Genomic DNA, 14,478 nt, shown 5'->3' with positions numbered 1-14,478 from the left:
TTTCAGTAGTGTTACCCAAAAACTGGGTTCACTTCTTGGTTGGTGTCAAACCAATAGACACAACCAAGCCAAAGATGGGGAGAAGGAAAGACTTATTATTAGTTGGCAGCTAGTAAGGAAAACATCGGGGAATCTTTCCCAAAACAGTGTCTCCTCAGCAGCAAAATTGGGGATTTTTTAAAAAATTAATTAATTAATTAATTTTTGGCTGCGTTGGATCTTCATTGCTGTGCGTGGGCTTTCTCTAGTTGCGGCAAACGGGGGCTGCTCTTTGGTGCGGTGCGCGGGCTTATCGCGGTGGCTTCTCTTGTGGAGCATGGGCTCTAGGCGTGCGGGCTTCAGTAGTTGTGGCGTACGGGCTTAGTTGCTCCGTGGCATGTGGGATCTTCCCGGACCACGGCTTGAACCAGTGTCCCCTGCATTGGCAGGCTGATTCTTAACCGCTGCACTACCAGGGAAGCCCAAAATTGGGGGAGTTTTAAGCTAAGGGTACATGCATATTCATGAAGAGGCTTGAGCGGAGGAGAATTCAACATAAAATTGGGGCAGAGATGGAGAGAGTCCAAGCTTTCGTTGATTAAAGTCTGGAGGGTCAACATCACCATGTCCTCCACCTGGGTGGGGTCCTTAGTTCCTGCAGAACTCAAAGATATATTATTATGTATAACCCTTGAAGAGGAACTAGGACTCTGTTTTTATCACTGCATTGTTATTTATTTTTAACATCTTTATTGGAGTATAATTGCTTTACAAATGGTGTGTTAGTTTGACTTCCTTTTCTCTGTTCCTGCATTCCTTTGTTCCCTTAAGATCATTGATTACTGAGACCTGTTCAAGGGCAAGCATTGTGGCCAGACTTAGATCACAAAATGGTTTAGGCCAAAATGGGTTCTTTTATGTCAAGAAAGCTATTCCTCGTTATCTTTCTCTGGGGACACCCTAACCTATCTTCTTACATCAGGTCTTCATATTATAGGAACACATTAAACATTTGTTAATTCTTTTATAATAACCAAAGTTGAAAGAAAACCAGTGATGCATTCTTTTGCACTAATTTTGAACTGTGCTTTGGTGCATGCTTTTATAAACAAAACAGAAAAGCATATACAGGGAGGGTAGTTTTAGGAGGGGTAGGGAGGTGTACATAGTAAGGAATGCTTGAGGATTCTCAAACTTGTAAACACACTGGGCACATCAAAGCAAAAAGTAGTTAAACCAAGTGCTAATCCACAAATTTTATCTTTATCTGCTTAAGTCTTTCTAACTAAGAAATACTTGGGATTGAAATGACCTGAAAGTACAATGGGCTATCTTTTGTTGAGCCCTCCTGCTGCAAGTTAGGAGCCTATCTATATATTTTTTCTGCTACAAACTCATGTTCATATTACTCTTCTTTTAGTTGATTATGTAAAGGTGTGTGCAGTTTTAGTTTCTGGACCATCAAGGGGAAATGGCATTTTTTGAGGCCAGTTTTCTGTGCAGAACCAGAGCTATTGCTTGTTCTTGATATGCCAACGAGAAGATGAGGAACTCTGTGGAGAAACCTGGGAGTCATCCTAGATTCTTTCCTCTTCCTTCTAACATCTCATCAATTACCAAGTCCTGGAATCTACTTCGGCAGAGCTCTCAAATCCATTCACTTCTCTCCAAGCTAAGAGTGGCGTCTAATCCTCATGGGAATTGGGGTAGGGATGGGGGGAAGTTAAAGATTCCGGAATTACCATATAAAGTGAACATCAGTTACAGTTAAACTCAACTTGGGAGAAAAAAATAGGGAAGGAACCCTTCAATTATGCTTAAATCATCTGACCTGGGCCCATTATAACTCAAAACCATAGAACAAACAGTTATTTCTCTTGCTTTTCCAACTGGGCTATCTTTATCTGGACCAAAGTCTGTTTTTGACAGGAGGGAAGGACGATAAGGTAAATAAGGAAATCTCTCTTTTTAAAGTTTCACTTTCTTTCTGCTAAACACGACTGTAAATGAAAGGATGTGATTGTCCCCCCTTACACCGGCAGACCTCTCATCAGTCTTTTTGGCAGGCCGTGCTAACCCAGTCCACCTAGATAAGGGCATTAACCAAATAGGATTATACTGGCTGACTTTAGTTCTGCCACAAAGTGTTATTTGGGCCTGTGATATAAAAAAAAAAATCCAATGTTAGTCTCAACTGGCCAGAATCACACAAACCAGAATGTGGGTTTTTTGAGGTGAAGCTGAATGGGATTATCGATAAAAGACACCTTAGCCTCCTTTGCTTGCTCCCAAGGGCTAAGTCTGGATTTTCCCTCTTGTTTCCTTCATAGAGTGGTTAACTGTGGGAATTTTTCCTGCTGATCTCATTTCTACTGCCTGGGACGGGTTTAAGTGAAAGTCAGTGGGCCCAGCGTTCCAGACAGGCCCCCTGGACAGAACCTGTTAAAGTACGGCTGCAGCCACAGAAGGAGTTCAAGGTGCAGTGGCTGGAGCATCTTCGGGGTGGACAGACCTGAGTTCACATCCTGGTCTTGCTACAGAGTTGGACATCGCTGGGATAGTTACCAAACTAATCTGCCCCTTGTTCTTCTCATCTGTGAAATGCGGATGTTCCTGCCAAGTTCATAAGGTTGTTGGGAGGATTACATAGGCAGCTCCTGAAGGGTTAAAAAGGGAGCTTCTTCCTCTTCTCTGGTCAGTTACAGTGGTAGGGTGTTCCTGGAGGTTTCTAGAGGACAGTGGAGTCACCCTGTGTATTACACCCATAGAAGTCACATGAGGGCAGAAAGGACTTTGAAAGTGGCTTTATTTGAGCACTCTTTAATTAAAAGATCATTTTCCTGCCTTTTCTCAATCACAGTCGCCCTCAGATAATTGTGCAGCTTTATAGGCTGTTAGACTCTGGGCTCAATGCATAGTGGAAAGTCACTATCAGGGACCACAAAGTTATACATGGACATCTGCCTGGCTGTCCTGCCTGGGGTAGAGAAAGGATATTTATTTTTCTAACTCCTGATTGAAATAGCATTTTTCAAGCACTTTCTAGTTTGTGGTCACCTGTAATAACAGCAGGATAAACTGAAGAGGGAAACCTGTCTTCTTTCACCTTCTAAGGTAGCCACCCTTTACTATAACCATTCATCCCACATTAGAAGTTCTAGCTCTCTGCGGGGGCAAATAGTTTTACCTTGGAAGCCAACCTGATCCGCTGGATGTGGGTGCCTATGATGATTTGAGAAGGTGCCTGAGCTCACCTCTGCACTCTGAAGAAAGAGCCATGATTCAGGGATGATATCTTCTGTGGGCCTGGATGGAAGAGTTGTGTCACATGTTTCCCATATCTTATCCACCCTGTAGCTTTTATCATGGTGCCTAGTTCCTCTGTCTACCTTTTGCCTTCTTATGGGATATTGGCAGACATGGGAAGGAAGTGCAGGAAAGAGTGCCATATGATAACCATTCTCATCTTTGCATACTGTCAGCATTTTGTTAGTATTTTAACTAGTGCCCTCACTTAATGTATAGTCATGATTTGTCTTTTGTCATTGTGTATGTCTCCTTTCATTTCCACTCTGCAAATGTCTTGAGGTTAGGGATCATTATTCCTCATTCTTACACTATCCTCCACCTCGTGTCTCCCAATCCAGAACCTGGTACAATGCCTGACACATAAGAGTCATTGTTTTATTGCCCAGTGCAACTTTTAAATTCTATTCTCTTAAATCATCCACACTGCCAACAAAAATATTTTTCTAAAATATAAATATAATCTTATCCCATTTCTACTTAAAACCCTCAATGACTCCTAGGTGGTTAAAGGATGAAGTTCAAGTTCTAAATCCTTTATTTTGGAAAAACAAATTTCTCAAGACTTTTTTCTCACCTAGTTTGCTGACTCACCAGCCACTGCTGTCTCATAAACATCATCTGACTTTGTACTTTTGAGCCTTTACATCTGTAGGTTATTGAGTCCAGAATGCCTGCTCTCCATTGCCCACCCAGTGGACTGCTCTTCATCCTTTAGAATTCCATGTCTTAAAGGGAGGTGATGTAGTATAGTGGTTAAAAATGTAGGTTAGGCATTGGGCTGCTTGGGTTCAAATCCTGACTCTAGTTGTGTGATCTTGTGCAAGTTACTTAAATTTTCCCAATGTGAGTTTTCTTATCTGTAAAATGTGGGGATAGTAATGTGTTTGGTGGGAGAAATCAATGAGCTAATCTATATGAAGTATTTTGCATCATACCTGGCACATTGTGACTATTCAGTTAAATTGATCTACTTTCTTAACTGGGATTCAGAACCAAGCTCACAGTCTATTGAGGGAAACAGACAAGACTGCAATATAGTGTAATAAGGATTGTACTCATGGTGTGAAGCAGATGCAAAGACAGCACAAAGGGAAAGCCCAGAAAAAGAGCACCAGACCCAGCTGGGGGTTGGGATGTCTGAGGAAATACTTCTGAGAGGAGGGAATGCTTGAGCTGTGTTCTAAAGGATGGGTCAAAAGTGTGGCACAGGGCTCCCTGGTGGTGCAGTGGTTGAGAGTCCGCCTGCCGATGGAGGGGACATGGGTTCGTGCCCCGGTCCGGGAAGATCCCACATGCCGCGGAGCGGCTGGGCCCGTGAGCCATGGCCGCTGAGCCTGTGCGTCCGGAGCCTGTGCTCCGCAACGGGAGAGGCCACAGCAGTGAGAGGCCCGCGTACCGCAAAAAAAAAAAAAAAAGTGTGACACGGTGATGGGGATGCAGTGATGTGTGGAACTGGGGCTCATGGACCTTATCTGGCCACATGCAGCTATGTCAGGGTGAGAATCAACTACCCAAAAGAGAGTGTCCTGGACATGAGTGTCTTTGGTTGCTTTTGTATGCAGTAGACCAGCAGCACTCCAGGTACCTTGCCCCTTTCTCACATGCAGAAGAAACTTGGGAGGAAGATGGATCAGACAGCAAAAGCTTCTTCCTGATGGAAGAGCAGATAAGCCAGAGCATGGAAGCATCCCAGGGAAGCCTCTCAATCTCTCTCCTACTCTTGATAAATAGAATAAACAGGTTTTGATAAGCAGCCTTTATGCCCTTCTTCGTGGAGAGAGGGGTGGATGGCCCTCCATGAGGGAAGAGCAGACATTTCACCTTTAACATCCCAAGGTAGACCAGTAGCCTGAGGGCTGTGATGACAGCTCAAATCCCATAGCTGCCTTTGGCATGCATGAAACAAAACCAGCTCTTCATCCCTCTTTCCCTGTATAAGAGCATCTTCTATGGTTAGTCAAAATCATTTCCTCCACTAACTGAAAAAAGGGGAAAAGCATTTTTTGTTGTACGTAGAAGGGTCCAAAAGGAGCAGTCCTCATGGGATTTTTTTCACTAAGGCTCATTTTAATTACATAGGCGTTTGATAGACAGCAGAGTGTATGTGGGGTGAAGTGGAGAGGGCACTGGAGGAAGAGGGCATGGCATGAAGAAAAGTGTGGCACTATGATATGTTAAAGCTTAGAAGAGACTTTATAAGTTATTTTTTCTTTAAAATTGAAATTGGACATAAATATCACTTCGTAAAATTCAGGGAAAAAGATCAAGTCTGACATGTGAAAAGGCAATGTGACTATGATAGAAGATGTTAGTCTGTGAAGCTTAATTTCAACTGAAAGAAATGTAAGAGAAAATAATAAGAAATGTATGCATTAGTAATTGCCCTGTGGCTGATAGGAACACTGAGTAAAAGATGGATAGAGGAATAAGTATCCCATAATATGGATATTTAAATGAATTTGCTGAAAAGCATATACATTCCTTTTACATTCCTTGGGTAGGCTTCTTTAGGATTTTTTTCTTTAGTAGTTGGATTCAAAAGAGAGGCAACATATGAAAATGTTATTAACTATGTGGTTAGGATTCTTGGGATCTGTGTGCAAACATGTGATAGGTGCTGGGTAATCCCTCAAAAGTAGAAGTTGCCATTATCACTAGCTGTTATGTGGGTGTCTGAAATGAGGTGATAGTCAATCCTTTGGAGAAAGAAATAAGAGTTTATGAAATATATCTTTGCTACAGGGAGCACATATACACACACACACATATATATATATGTATATATACACACATATATATATATATGTTGTTTTGACTAAACATTGACATTGTATCTTTCATAAGAATGAGTAGGTGATATGATGTTTGTAGAGATTCTTATCGCGAGTCTATGAATAGGTTTTATGGAGTTTAAGAACATTCTAAAATTTTCTGGAAAGTGTATGTGTGTGTTCATGTGTGTGCCCACATGTGTGTGTCTGTGATCTGTCTCATTCTGCAAGTGGACATGAATATTAGACTCCTTTGCTTTCTATTTAATACCTAAGCTACCTGTGAAATTTTATAGTCCTCTTTCATTAAAGAATTGAAGTCTAAAATTTAAGTGACTTAACATTATTATTATGCCTGAGGCTTGAAACCAGCTTTTCTGACCTCAAAATTTTTGGCGTTTCTGCTAAGTTATGCTGATCCTGTTTGGGAACTTAAGCATTCAACATGGCACAGTAAATTCAGTTGGTTCTGGAGAATATTAACCCTTTCTGAATTCCCTTTTTGTTATAATCAAGAGCTTGAAAGAAGAAGACATTCTCTCCTAAGTGTCACCTACTGGAATTCTTAATAATGGCCAATGTCTCTCTTTTTTTTCCCCATTCTAGATGCCCACATGGAAATTTAAAAATCAGTCTGTAGTCCATATTATGTCTCCAGATTGAGACATCGTATCATGAGGGCAGAGTAACTAGGTCTTTAGCTGTGTGCTTTTGGTTTCATTAGACACGTCAGTGTCGTGGGAATATAGCCAAAACTTTCTTGTTTTGTTCTGTGATCAGGCTGAGGATCAGTGCTTCTTGTACATGATGTTTATCTGTCAAGGCCAGTGACTGCTGGTTACTTGATTCCTTGTTATGAGTTTGAATTTTGAACCAATTTTCTCAGCTTTGCTCACCTTGCTCAGCCATGAGAATTACTTTCCAATGCTAGTCAACATTCTATTTTACCATTTAAAATTAGTTTGTATTTCTTGGTTCTTTTTCTCACCTGAAACATTACCTTTCTATTATTTAAAAATAACTTGATAAATGAACAAGATGAAACATTTAAACAGTGCAAATCGTACAGAATGCTAAAAGTTACAATGAGAAGTTTTCAAATTTGAGAAGTGCAGTTCCCTCCACCCCCCATCCTGTACTGAAGAGAGGTCAGCACTAATATTGATTTTGTATTCATCCAGAAACTTCTTGTGTGTATTCATACAAAAACACATACATACAACTTGAAACAAACTTGAGGGAGAATGGTTCTGTACTTTTTTTTTTTTTTTTTCAGTTAAAACTGTATCTTGGAGCTAACAGCACAATGATCTAACTTACATTTTTAAAGGGAGAGCTGGCTGGTATTCTATCATATTAGTGTGGCATACTTTAATTAGCCTCACAGATTTAGTTGTTTTACTCTTTTTCTTCCTTGGACAATGCCAACCATGCTACAGTGAATGCCCTTCTACATACATTTTCACACACAGGGGAATGGATATCGGTAAGATATCTGTAGGTTATATTTCCAGAAGTGGAGTTGCTGGGTCAAAGTATCTGTACACATTGCTTCATTTCACAATACTTATTTCTATGTTTACCCAATAGCATAATTAACTGTTTAAATTTTTTCTAGACATAGCTATGAATATACATATTTTGTTAAGGTTAAAAGCAGAAAAAAACCAAAAAAAAACACCCCAAAACAATTAAAACACACTAGTCATTAAATTGACTTCTTTTAAATACCACATGAAGAAAATTTTCTTTCACCCCTGAAACTCTTCCAGGAGTTTTTATTGCATCTGGATTGTTATTGTCTGCTCTAATCTGAATTTGACTGATAAGAATCAGATTGCTTTTTTAAAATTTCTCTCCCATTTGAGTACTCTGTGCCCATGGGATGCCTTAAATTTTCTCTTGGTTGATTTCTTGGTCCATACTTGGCCTTCCTACCTTGCAACCACTTAGATTTCCTCCTTATATATAGACATGTAGCATCTTGTTTTATAGTACAAACCCATTATTTGATCAACACTTTGAAAAGCTACAATAACTTTCACGTCCTCATTTACGTGTAGCATCCCATGTTCTTATATATGAAGTTGAGGAACTACACTGCGTCCCGAGATTTGTCTTAATCCTGGCAAATCCAATATTACAGAGTAGGTGACAATATCAACAAAATCTCCTTTATCTGTCTTTATATTTCACCCACACCCACCCGGATCCCGTACCCTCTGATCCAGTCCCATACATACTCACCCAGAAGCTGCCAGTACATGTTGACCAGGTCCTGCAGCTCCTTCAGAGTATAATCTCTTTCCTCCCTCAGCAGGCTAAGCACTTTCCTGGCTGAATGATATTGTGATTTGACCTTAGTTATTGGTCTGGTGCCTGGGTGGGGAGATGGAGGCACACCAGGGATTGGGGAGTGGGCTTAAGTTATCTTGCAATGCAGAGACCTCTGCGTCATATTTAAGCAAGGGGAGGAGAACTAGGCTTTAACATGGAGGAATGGGCCACTTCTCCAAGTCCACAGGTGTCAGGAGAATCTGCAGATTGAAGATTTCTGAGGGCATTGACACAAAGGTCTCCATCCTGCATGTTGGAGTCCCACTCCTTTCTAATCAGAGCTCTGACATAGCAGAGCAGACATGCCAGGGTTGAGAATTCAAACTTCTCTGAGCTCCATTTCCCCTCTACTTATATCTTGGGTCTGATCCTTAGTTTTTTCTGTCCTTTGGCTGCAGAAGATGAAGAATCTGTATGCTTCCAAGGAGGCTCTCTGGGTTTTGCACATTGCCTTAAATTTGTTTTTGTTTGTTTTTGTTCTTGTTTTGATAGGTAAGAAGTAGATTTATTTAGAGAAACACGTGCCACAGACAGAGTGTGGGCCATCTCAGAAGGTGAGAGGCCCCAAAATACAGTGTGGTTAGTTTTTGTGGGCTGGGTAACTTCATAGGCTAATGAGTGGGAGGATTATTCCAACTATTTGGGTAAGGGGCAGATATTTCCAGGAATTGGGTCACTGCCCACTCTTTAGCCTTTTATGGTTAGCCTCAGGACTATCGTGACACCTGTGGATGTGTCATTTAGATGCTAATGTATTACAGTGTGCACATAATGAGGCTCAAGGTCCACTGGAAGTCGAATCTTCTGTCATCTTGGATGGACCTAGTTGGTTCTAACCAGTTTTTGTCATGTCCTATGTCTATGTCATTCTTTTAAAGGTTGTGTTCTTCCTCCTTCTATTGTGCTTCACTCCCCCACAGAGATTTTACTCCCATATTCTTATGGGAAGCAGAGAGGAGATGGTCCACCTTCTGTAACTACTTCAAGGCTGGGTAGGGGCATTGACCCTGCCTGTCAGGAAGTAAAAATTGCTCCATTCCTGATCTAGGGGCCCCAGGGGCAGGATCACTCCTTGTTTTAAGTCAGTATGGGCTGGAATCCTCACATAGTCATCATCTCGATATGGAACTCCTTAAATTTGTGATTGAGCATCTTCAACCCTTCTCTAATGCATCCCCCAGCAAAAGTCATCCACTTCCACAGTCCTTGTAATTATTGCTTTTCCCAAACATTTGCAACACTTGACATATTACCCCTGCTAGTTCCACCAATATTCACCAATATTCTGTCTCTGTTCTCTACAGGTGAAAATTGTAACAAGTGTCTAGGGCTATTAGTATTTCATCTACCACTAGCGATGGAGCCCTCATCACCTCACCAGCAGGCAGGTGATCCAGCTCCAAAGTCCCACCTTAAAATCTGTTCCTTAGACCACTCCTAGCACTGTCCCAGTTTGTGTTCCCTGAGAAATATCCTGAGATAAAGATTTCTGTATAGGGAGTTTATTGAGGAGCAATTTTGCAACAACAATGGAGAGGGAGTGAGGTCAGAGGGGAAAGGTAGTGCATTTGCAATAGAGGGCTCAGATAATTTCATAAGGAGTTTTGGAGCTGGGATGGCCCTTCAGAATTGTTACAGATCTAGGTGGCAGCTGGGTCTGTATCCTGCATACCTCCTAGTCACTGGATGTGGGCTATCCCTGAGGAAGAAGTGTAACATGGCATGAGGCAGCTCACCTATGCCAAAGGTCATGGGGAAGAACTCAGCTGTGAACCATCAGCAGCTAGTACTCCCAATAGTTGGAGAGTTGTATCAGATGAGATACTACGTAGAAAAGTGTTTATGGAAAATGCTAACAGCTATAAAAGGGGAAATCAACAGTTATACAATAATAGTAGGGGACTTTAACACCCCACTTTCACCAATGGACAGATCATCTAAAATGAAAATAAATAAGGAAACACAGGCTTTAAATGACACATTAAACAAGATGGACTTAATTGATATTTATAGGACATTCCATCAAAAACAACAGAATACACTTTCTAAAGTGTTCATGGAACATTCTCCAGGATAGATCATATGTTGGGTCACAGATCAAGCCTTGAAATCATATCAAGTATCATTTCTGACCACAATGCTATGAGACTAGATATCAATTACACGAAAAAAATACAAATACATGGAGACTAAACAATACACTACTAAATAACCAAGAGATCACTGAAGAAATCAAAGAAGAAATCAAAAAATACCTAGAAACAAATGACAATGGAGACACAATGACCCAAAACCTGTGGGATGCAGCAAAAGCAGTTCTAAGGGGGAAGTTTATAGCAATAAAATCCTACCTCAAGAAACAAGAAACATCTCAAATAAACAACCTAACCTTACACCTAAAGCAATTAGAGAAAGAAGAACAAAAAAACCCAAAAGTGGGCAGAAGGAAAGAAATCATAAAAATCAGATCAGAAATAAATGAAAAAGAAATGAAGGAAACGATAGCAAAGATCAATAAAACTAAAAGCTGGTTCTTTGAAAAGATAAACAAAATTGATACACCATTAGCCAGATTCATCAAGAAAAAAAGGGAGAATTCAAATCAACAGAATTAGAAATGAAAAAGGAGAAGTAACAACTGACACTGCAGAAATACAAAGGATCATGAGAGATTACAACAAGCAACTATATGCCAATAAAATGGACAAACTGGAAGAAATGGACAAATTCTTAGGAAACCACAATCTCCCAAGACTGAAGCAGGAAGAAATAGAAAATATGAGCAGACCAATTACAAGCACTGAAATTGAAACTGTGATTAAAAATGTTCCAACAAACAAAAGCCCAGGACCAGATGGCTTCACAGGTGAATTCTATCAAACCTTTAGAGAAGACCTAACACCTAACCTTCTCAAACTCTTCCAAAATATAGCAGAGGGAGGAATACTCCCAAACTCATTCTACAAGGCCACCATCACGCTGATACCAAAACCGACAAAGATGTCACAACAAAAGAAAACTACAGACCAATATCACTGATGAACATAGATGCAAAATTCCTCAACAAAATGCTAGCATACAGAACACAACAGCACATTAAAAGGATCATTCACCATGACCAAGTGAGGTTTATCCCAGGAATGAAAGGATGCTTCAATATGTAAATCAATCAATGTGATAAACTGTATTAACAAACTGAAGTATAAAAAACATATGATAATCTCAATGGATGCAGAAAAATCTTTTAACAAAATTCAACATCCATTTATGATAAAAACTCTCCAGAAAGTGGGCATAGGGAACCTACCTCAACATAATAAAGGCCACATATGACAAACCCATAGCCAGCATCATTCTCAAAGCATAAAAACTGAAACCATTTCCTCTAAGATCAGGAAAAAGACAAGGTTGTCCACTCTCACCACTATTATTCAACATAGTTTTGGACGTTTTAGCTGCAGCAATCAGAGAGGAAAAAGCAATAAAATAAATCCAAATCAGGAAATAAGTAAAACTCTCACTGTTTGCAGATGACATGATACTATGTAGAGAATCCAAATGATGCTACCAGAAAACTACTGGAGTTAATCAACGAATTTGGTAAATTAGCAGGATACAAAATTAATGCACAGAAATCTCTGGCATTCCTATACACTAATGATGAAAAATCTGAAAGAGAAAGTAAGAAACACTCCCATTTGCCATTGCAACAAAAAGAATAAAATACCTAGGAATAAACCTACCTAAGGAGACAAAAGATCTATATGCAGAAAACTATAAGACACTAATGAAAGAAATTAAAGATGATACAAACAGTTAGAGAGATATACCATGTTCTTGGATTGGAAGAATCAATATTGTGAAAATGACTCTACTATCCAAAGCAATCTACAGATTCAGTGCAATCCCTATCAAACTACCAATGGCATTTTTCACAGAATTAGAGCAAAAAATTTCACAATTTGTATGGAAAAACAAAAGACCCCAAGTAGCCAAAGCAATATTGAGAAAAAAAATGAAGCTGGAGGAATCATCCTCCCTGATTTCAAACTATACTACAAAGCTACAATAATCAAGACAGTATGGTACTGGCACAAAAACAGAAATATAGATCAATGGAACAGGATAGAAAGCCCAGATATAAACCCACACACCTATGGTCACCTTATCTTAGATAAAAGAGGCAAGAATTTACAGTGAAGAAAAGATAGCCTTTTCAATAAGTGGTGCTGGTAAAACTGGACAGCTACATGTAAAAGAATGAAATTAGGGCTTCCCTGGTGGCGCAGTGGTTGAGAGTTCGCCTGCCGATGCAGGGGATGCGGGTTCGTGCCCCGGTCCGGGGAGATCCCACATGCCGCGGAGCGGCTGGGCCCGTGAGCCATGGCCGCTGAGCCTGCGCGTCCGGAGCCTGTGCTCCGCAACAGGAGAGGACACAACGGTGAGAGGCCCGCGTACCGTAAAAAAAAAAAAAAAAAAAAAAAAAGAATGAAATTAGAACACTCCCTAACACCGTACACAAAAATAAACTCAAAATGGATTAAAGACCTAAATGTAAGGCCAGACACTATTAAACTCTTAGAGGAAAAGATAGGCAGAACGCTCTGTGACATAAATCACAGCAAGATCCTTTTTGACCCACCTCCTAGAGAAATGGAAATTAAAACAAAAATAAACAATTGAGACCTAATGAAACTTAAAAGCCTTTGCACAGCAAAGGAAACCGTAAACCAGATGAAAAGAAAACGCTCAGAATGGGAGAAAATATTTGCAAATGAAGCAACTGACAAAGGATTAATCTGCAAAATATGCAAGCAGCTTATGCAGCTCAATAGCTAAAAAACAAACAACCAATCCAAAAATGGGCAGAAGACCTAAATAGACCTTTCTCTAAAGAAGATATGCAGATTGCCAACAAACACATGAAAGGATGCTCAACATCACTAATCATTAGAGAAATGCAAATCAAAACTGCAACGAGGTATCACCTCACACCAGTCAGAATGGCCATCATCAAAAAATCTATAAACAATAAATCCTGGAGAGAGTGTGGAGAAAAGGGAACCCTTTTGCAATGTTGGTGGGAATGTAAATTGATACAGGCACTATGGAGAGCAGTATGGAGGTTTGTTAGAAAACTAAAAATAGAACTACTCTATGACCCAGCAATCCCACTACTGGGCAAATACCCTGAGAAAACCATAATTCAAAAAGGGACTTGTACCACAGTGTTCATTGCAGCACTATTGCAACAGCCAGGACATGCAAGCAACCTAAGTGTCCATCGACAGATGAATGGATAAAGAAGATGTGGCACATATATACGATGGAATATTACTCAGCCATAAAAAGAAACAAAATTGAGTTATTTGTAGTGAGGTGGATGGACCTAGAGTCTGTCATACATAGTGAAGTAAGTCAGAAAGAGAAAAACAAATACCGTATGCTAAAACATATATATGGAATCTAAAAAAAAAAAAAAAGGTTCTGAAGAACCTAGGGGCAGGACAGGAATAAAGACGCAGAGGTAGAGAATGGACTTGAGGACATGGGGAGGGGGAAGGGTAAGCTGGGACGAAGTGAGAGAGTGGCATGGACATATATACACTACCAAATGTAAGAGAGACAGCTGAGTGGGAAGCAGCTGCATAGCACAGGGAGATCAGCTTGGTGCTTTGTGACCACCTAGAGGGGTGGGATAGGGAGTGGGGGAGGGCGGCACAAGAGGGAGGAGATATGGGGATATATGTATATATATAGCTGATTCAGTTTGTCGTACAGCAGAGGCTAAAACAACATTGTAACACGATTATACTCCAATAAAGATGTTAAAAATAAAAGTGTTTATGAACAGTTTCACTTCACAAAAGCTAAATCATATAGTAGAAAGATATTGTAGAAAGAGCAAGGGTTTTGACATTAGGCCAACTCTGTTATTTTCAGTTTTTTTTTTTTATGCTTTCTGAGCTTTGGTTTTCCCTTCTGTAAAATGGGGATGAATATACTCCTTCTTGTAGGAATGGTTTCAAAGACAATTGAGTCGTTGTTTACAACAGTGTTTTATATACTGCAAAGCACTGTT

The 14,478-nt window shown here is 40.1% G+C and overlaps 1 long non-coding RNA gene across 2 annotated transcripts in view; it reads left to right on the top strand.

The window, feature by feature from the left end:
* LOC117197713 (uncharacterized) overlaps nt 1-14,478 on the top strand; it is an 83,741-nt gene that overhangs the window by 65,421 nt on the left and 3,842 nt on the right. The window lies entirely within an intron of this gene.

This window comes from Orcinus orca, chromosome 4 (genome assembly GCF_937001465.1).
Source record: "Orcinus orca chromosome 4, mOrcOrc1.1, whole genome shotgun sequence".
Classification (NCBI taxonomy): domain Eukaryota; kingdom Metazoa; phylum Chordata; class Mammalia; order Artiodactyla; family Delphinidae; genus Orcinus; species Orcinus orca.
The sequence above is the reverse complement of the archived record's forward strand: the minus strand, read 5'-3'. Positions and strand labels throughout refer to the sequence as shown.